At 35.8% G+C, this 7,453-nt stretch overlaps 1 pseudogene across 1 annotated transcript; it reads left to right on the top strand.

Annotated features, from left to right (window-relative positions):
* The first annotated feature begins 294 nt into the window (after positions 1 to 294).
* On the top strand, positions 295 to 7,038 carry LOC101004021 (annotated as a pseudogene). Its single transcript, XR_002516097.2, has one exon. The product of XR_002516097.2 is annotated as a cyclin-dependent kinase 7 pseudogene (transcript).
* Positions 7,039 to 7,453: the final 415 nt, after the last annotated feature.

The raw sequence follows: 7,453 nt of genomic DNA, 5'->3' as shown, positions 1-7,453 counted from the left end.
ATTCTTTGAATATAGTGCAAAAACTGGATAATAGTACAATTTGCCTTTTTATGCATTGCACAGTAATTGAAAAAGTTCCTTTTTTTTTTTTTTTGAAATGGAGTCTCGCTCTGTCGCCCAGGCTGGGATCTCAGCTCACTGCAAGCTCCGCCTCCCGGGTTTACGCCATTCTCCTGCCTCAGCCTCCCAAGTAGCTGGGACTACAGGCGCCCACCACCTCGCCCGGCTAGATTTTTATATTTTTTAGTAGAGACGGGGTTTCACCGTGTTAGCCAGGATGGTCTTGATCTCCTGACCTCGTGATCCGCCCGTCTCGGCCTCCCAAAGTGCTGGGATTACAGGCTTGAGCCACCGCGCCTGGCCGAAAAAGTTCTTATGAAAAAGCACAATGAATGAAAATAAAAGCAAGGCTCAGTAATTTGCAGAGAGGTTATGTTTCATTAATATGTGCCTCATATAAGCAGTCAGCATGTAAAAATGATGGCAAAATCTGACCAGGAGTTTAAAATTACAAATTATACATAGAATGTGCACCAAATTAGTTAGATAATTAATTGAGAAGCAGAAATTTAAAAAATCTAATTGATGTTGTACATGTGATAATCAGAGTCATTCTTCTACAATTGTTAAATATAATTTGTCTCATAATGCTACCCTTTGGTAAATTGTTATAACAGTGTATGATATATGTAGCTTATTAACAGTTTCATTAATTGCTATTAGAGGAAAGAAGCTATGAAAGCTGGTGCACATAGGAACAAATGTTGAGGCAGATGGTTGAAATTAGTGAAACATGATCAGTTGCTGAACCAGTTTACTTAATTAGCTTTCTGCATCAGAATAGTTAAAATAAATTTGTCATATTGTCTTCAGGAAATTGAAATTCAGGAGATGATCATCACATATATTTTTTAAAATTAACACGACAAAGAGCAAAGAACTGTGGGCTCTGACCCATGGCCATTAGTTTATTCTGTACTGAGAGTCTGCTGAGCTGTTTAGAATGGAAGGGGAATTTTACTTTTAGGGAATAGCCAACTGCGCTGACTTCTTTCTACCGTTTGTAGCAGGGAAAACAGAGGGAGAAGAGCAAGTGGAAATTGGCCACTGCCCACAAAATTAACTTGATGCTGTTACTTCTTAGTTAATAATTTTCAGAGGAGTCGAAATGGATCTTTTCATACAACAGTTTCTTTTTCAGCAAGGTTCCAGAAAATTTCAAGAAATCAAAATTGTAATAGTTTTCAGGCTAAGGCATTTTTGGCCATATTGCTGTGTATAGCGGGGGTGGGAACTCAATTTTTAAGGTACTTGTCTTGGTTAATTCCTATAGATTTCAGTTTGGCATCCACAGCAATAGCATGAACAACAAATAGTCAAAAATGGGGGAGATTTTGATAGAAATATGGTTTATATGTTGGAGAAACTCTGATGACATTTGGAATTGTTTAATGGAATGCTCTAAATTGTTAATGGAATGCTCAGCTATTACATGATTTATACCTGCCGAGGTTTGTATAGGCTTGGAACAATTTGCTCTCCCTTCTCACAGGAATGTTTTTATATATTTGCCTTTGAGAACACATTTTTCAACTTTGTAGCAGAAGTACAGAACTTAGCTATCAGTATGGAAAGTTTCCAATGATACTGTCTTCATCTATTTTTTCAAACATATTACAAGTGAGGTTTAGATGATCATGTTTAACTACATGAATCTAAATAACTATAAATATGCATGATCCGTTATTGACACAGCTACCCTTTCCCCTTTGAGGTGTATAATGGGGTTCTTTCTGCTAGCGTTAGTATATAAATTATTTCATCCAGAAACTATGGAGCTGTGGCTACTAGTGGTTTGGCCTTTGTCACTTTTTCTGTCTTTACCATCAATCTTGGCTTTGATTAAAAAGGTGGGAGTAAGATCATTTTGTTGATAATACATTTATAGGCACTGTGTCAAGAGGGTTTGAACATTTCAAGGTCCCACAGATGTATTTGTGTTCTAAACTTAAAAAAAGTTATTTGTTAATATGAAATTAAAAAATGAAAAATTGAAATTAAGAAACATTTAGATCTCCGTAACATAATTTTCAAAAATAGTAAATTGTTATTTTAGTAAACTCTTATATAGTAATACATAAGTAATATTTATTGTGGGAAGAGGGTCTGTTTTTATGTTTACTATGAGGGAAACATTAATATAAAAATGACTTGATTCAAAATTTTTTTACCCTGAATGTTAAGACTATTTGGGAAAGCTGCTTCTACTTTGGATATAAAAAGCTCCTACTCTAACAATAAAAATAATTAATCTACAAAAGTATGTCTTGTTTGTATTCATCAGATAGTTGAGGTTTCAAAGCAACTAAGATCACTGAATTTCAGAGGATGTCAAGACCCTCCAGGAGAGGTGGACCACATTAAATTTGCCTTTGGCAGAACAAAGCAGAAAGAAATGGCAGCTATAAAATCAGATAAAAAGAAAACAACTGTGTGATGGTTAATTTTATGTGCCAAATTAACAAGGCCAATGAGTGCCCAGATATTTGGTTAAACATTATTCTGAGTCTGTCTGTGAGAGTGTTTCTGGATGATATTAATGTTTGAATCAGTATACTGAGTAAAACATATTGCTCTTCTCAATGAAGGTGGGTCTCATGCAATCTGTGAAGACCTGGCCAGTGTGGTGGCTCACACCTGTAATCACAGCACTTTGGGAGGCAGAGGCAGGTGGATTACTTGAGGTCAGGCATTTGAGACCAGCCTGGCCAACATGGTGAAACCTTGTCTCTACTAAAACAACAACAACAACAAACCACAAAAAATAATCTGTGAAGGCCTAAATAGAGTAAAGTGCTAAGAAGGAATTATTTCTATCTGTCTAAATGCCTCCAAACTGGAACAGCAGACTTTTCTTGCCTTCAGATGCAGACTGAAACTGGAACTGATATGATTGGCTCTCCTGCATCTCAGGCTTTCAGACTCAGACTGGATCTATACCATTGATTCCCCTCGGTGTGGACTTCTCAGTGCCCATAATCACATAAGCCAATTCCTTATAATAAATCATTTTATATACATCCTCTTGGTCTTCTTTTTTTGGAGAATCCTGACTAATGCAAATTGAACATTTAAAAAATACTTAAAGGCCCAATAGGCCAGCATGATAGTTGAGAACCCATGGAAACCCCATACAAAGGAGAATCTGCAAGCACTCACCAATGCTCATTCATGGGCCCTAACCAGGTACTCTTGAGTAGGACTGGAAGCATGACAAATTCTTTGGTGATGCAGGAATGTAGATATGATGTTGCTGTTGAGGGAAAGGTGTAATGTCTAGCCCTGTTCTGAATCCTTTCCTCATATGAAAATAAAGGTGTTGCCACTAAGAGAGAAGCAGGTAACATCCATACACCCCTGATACCAGTTTGGCTGCCATTGGAGTAGCAGGAGATGAGAAATGCTGTATTTCACTAAGAATAGAATAGAAAAGTTAAGTACATGATCTTGCACTGATGAAAAAGCAAGGTAGATCATGGCTATCATGATGAGAGAGGAAGGAAGGATGAGAAGGCTAAAATAAGAAACTAGAAATCCCCTGGCACCTGCAAAAGCCTTGTACATAGAAACAAGCTAATGCAGGCAGTATTTTATCTGGGAAAGGGGAAAGATACTGAACGGGGACCCACTCTGTGGCATGGGGATGCAAGGTCTGCTAAAAGGTGAGGATGGAGCAAAATACTGTTAAAACCCTCCAGCACCCTAGGTGCCTCAGCCTAAGCACAAGCTAGTAGTAGTCTATGACTGGAGGAATTTGAAGTCTATGGTTAATCAAAGGTAATTAGAACAACAACCACAATCAACTGAGTTCAGCTACTATTTAGACTGATCTAACCTCCATATTAACGAACTGCTATAAGAAGTGTGCCCATTTCCTGTTGTAAATTTACCTCATTCTCAATTTTTCTTTAGCCACGATGTCTACATTCAATGTGTTATTATACGATACACACAAACAATAACAATGACTATGACAAATTACCCATGATCAAGAGATAAAGGAGTCAACAGAATCAAACCAAGATGTGATGAGATCATGGTACTTTAGATGAAGTATTTCAAAACAACTATGTTAAATATGTTAAAGAGTGTTAATATGTTAAAAAGGTTAACACATGTATGAACAAATGAGAAATTTCAGGAGGTATATAGAAATTCAAAAAGAAATCAAGTGAGAATGCTAGAAATTTTTTAAAAACATGCTAAACAGAGAAGAAGAATTTATTTGATAAATTTTCTGCTGAATGACTTATCAACAGTCTGGATATAGCAGTGAAAGGATTGTTGAACTTTAAGTTAGACCAATGCAAATTATCCATACTAAAAAAGAAAAAAAAATGAAGAAACAATAATAGCAAGAGAATAGAATATTCAGTAGCCATAGAATAATATCAAATAATCTAATATATATATAATTGAAGTTTTATGAGGAGAAGAAAGATACTATGGCACAGAATATATTCAAAAAGATAATAGCAAATAATATTCCAAAATGAATGAAAGAGAGCAAACAGCAGATTTAAAAAGCCAGGGTTTAAAGCAGAAGAAATAATAAAAAAAAATACTTGGGCACATCAAAGCTAAACTTCTGAAAACCAAATATGAAGATAAAATCTTAAAAGCATCCAAAGGAAAAAATAAAACACGATTACATATAGAAAACCAAAGATAAGAATGTCAGCAATCTTCTTGTAAGAGACTAAATAAGGCAGAAAGCAATAAATCAATATCTTTAAAGTACAAGAAAAAAACCTGTTAACTCGCTCGAAATTTTATACCCTACAAAACTATCTTTTAACAATGAAAATAAAATAGAATACTTTTTAAGTAAACAAAAGATGAGAAAATTCATTGGCAGTGAAGTTTTGTACTATAAGAAATGATAAAGTTTTACAGGTAGAAGGATTGTGATACATGATAAATATCTGGATCTATACAAAATATTGATAAAATGTTCTAAATAGTAAAGATGTGAGAATATAAAAATTCATTTAAAAATACTTCTGAAAGATAATTGAGTGAAGAAAAATAGTAACAGTACAGTGGGGAGACTGTAACATAATTAGGAGTAAAACATAACAAAATAATAGCACAAAGAATTAGTGGAAGGAAGTGATGTGTGGCTGTTAAAACATATTGAAATGATATATTCCTAAAATTTAGACTGTAAGAACTTAAACATGTATATGGTAAATCCTAGAAAAAATAGTAAAAACAATTCAGAAAGCTCTGTCTTATAGGCCAATAGTGATGATAGAATTGAATAATTAAAATGCTCACTTAACACAAAAGGACAGTAGAAAAAGGAAGAGAAAAAGAATATATAGATACTAATGCGATGGAGCCTGGTGGATGGAAGTGGCTGTTGGAGGCTTTAAGTTTGCCACAGTTTACAAGGCCAGAGATAAGAATACCAACCAAATTGTCACCATTAATAAAATCAGACTTGGACATAGATCAGAAGCTAAAGATGATATAAGCAGAACAGCCTTAAGAGACATACAATTATTACAGGAGCTAAGTCATCCAAATATAATTGGTCTCCTTGATGCTTTTGGACATAAATCTAATGTTAGCCTTGTCTTTGGTTTTATGGAAACTGATCTAGAGGTTATAATAAAGGATAATCGTCTTGTGCTGACACCATCACACATCAAAGCCTGTATGTTGATGACTCTTCAAGGATTAGAATATTTACATCAACATTGGATCCTACATAGGGATCTAAAACCAAACAACTTGTTGCTAGATGAAAATGGAGTTCTAAAACTGGCACATTTTGGCCTGGCCAAATCATATGGGAGCCCCAGTAGAGCTTATACACATCAGGTTGTAACCATGTGGTATCGGGCCCCTGAGTTACTATTTGGAGCTAGGATGTATGGTGTGAGTGTGGACATGTGGGCTGTTGGCTGTATATTAGCAGAGTTACTTCTAAGGGTTCCTTTTTTTGTCAGGAGATTCAGAACTTGATCAGCTAACAAGAATATTTGGGTACACCAACTGAGGAACAGTGGCCGGACATGTGTAGTCTTCCAGATTATGTGACATTTAAGAGTTTCCCTGGAATCCCATTGCATCACATCTTCAGTGCAGCAGGAGACGACTTACTAGATCTCATACAAGGCTTATTCTTATTTGATCCATGTGCTCGAATTACGGCCACGCAGGCACTGAAAATGAAGTATTTCAGTAATCGGCCAGGGCCAATACCTGGATGTCAGCTGCCAAGACCCAACTGTCCAGTGGAAACCTTAAAGGAGCAATCAAATCCGGCTTTGGCATCAAAAAGGAAAAGAACAGAGGCCTTGGAACAGGCAGGATTGCCCAAGAAACTAATTTTTTAAAGAGAACACAGGACATTTTACTACTGAAGGAAATAGTCAAAAAGGCAAATAATGGAAAAATAGTAAACATTGAGTAAATGCTGTAGAAGTGGATTTGTAAATATTCTACACATGTAAAATATATAAAACTATGGGTTATTTTTATTAAATGTATTTTAAAATAAGAAGAATATATAGCACACATTTATAAAAACAAATTGGTAAATTTAAAGCCAATCATGTTGGTAACTATATTAAATGTAAATTGTGTAAATTTGTCAGTTAAGAGCTAGGTATTGCCAAATTGAATTAACAAGAGCAAGACAAGTATATTCTATCTACAAGAATCTCACTTTAAATATATGGCTATAGATACATTCAAAATTAAAGGATGGAGAAAGGTATACCATGTAAACACTTGTTAAAAGAAGCTGAAGTAGGTATATTAGCATTACATAAAGTAGACTTGAGAACAGGAAAGATTACAAGAGACATAAAGGGATATTACATAGTAATAAAGGGATAATTTAATCTAGGAAAAATAGCAATTCTATATGTATATTCTTCTAATGTTAGAGTTCCAAAATATATAAATAACTGATAGAACTGACAAGATAGGCCGGGCGCGGTGGCTCAAGCCTGTAATCCCAGCACTTTGGGAGGCCGAGACGGGTGGATCACGAGGTCAGGAGATCGAGACCATCCTGGTTAAAACGGTGAAACCCCGTCTCTACTAAAAAATACAAAAAAATAGCCGGGCGTGCTGGCGGGTGCCTGTAGTCCCAGCTACTTGGGAGGCTGAGGCAGGAGAATGGCGGGAACCCGGGAGGCGGAGCTTGCAGTGAGCTGAGATCCGGCCATTGCACTCCAGCCTGGGCGGCAGAGCAAGACTCCGTCTCAAAAAAAAAAAAAAAAAAAAAGAACTGACAAGATAAAGGGACAAATCCACAATTATAGTTGGAGAACTCAAAATTCCTGTTTTTATAAACAATACATGCAGACAAAAAATCAGTTAGAAGACTTAGAATGTACTGTCAACCATTTTTACTTCATTTACTTCATTGGTA

Source organism: Papio anubis, chromosome 10 (genome assembly GCF_008728515.1).
Source record: "Papio anubis isolate 15944 chromosome 10, Panubis1.0, whole genome shotgun sequence".
NCBI classification, from domain to species: Eukaryota; Metazoa; Chordata; class Mammalia; order Primates; family Cercopithecidae; genus Papio; species Papio anubis.
The sequence above is the reverse complement of the archived record's forward strand: the minus strand, read 5'-3'. Positions and strand labels throughout refer to the sequence as shown.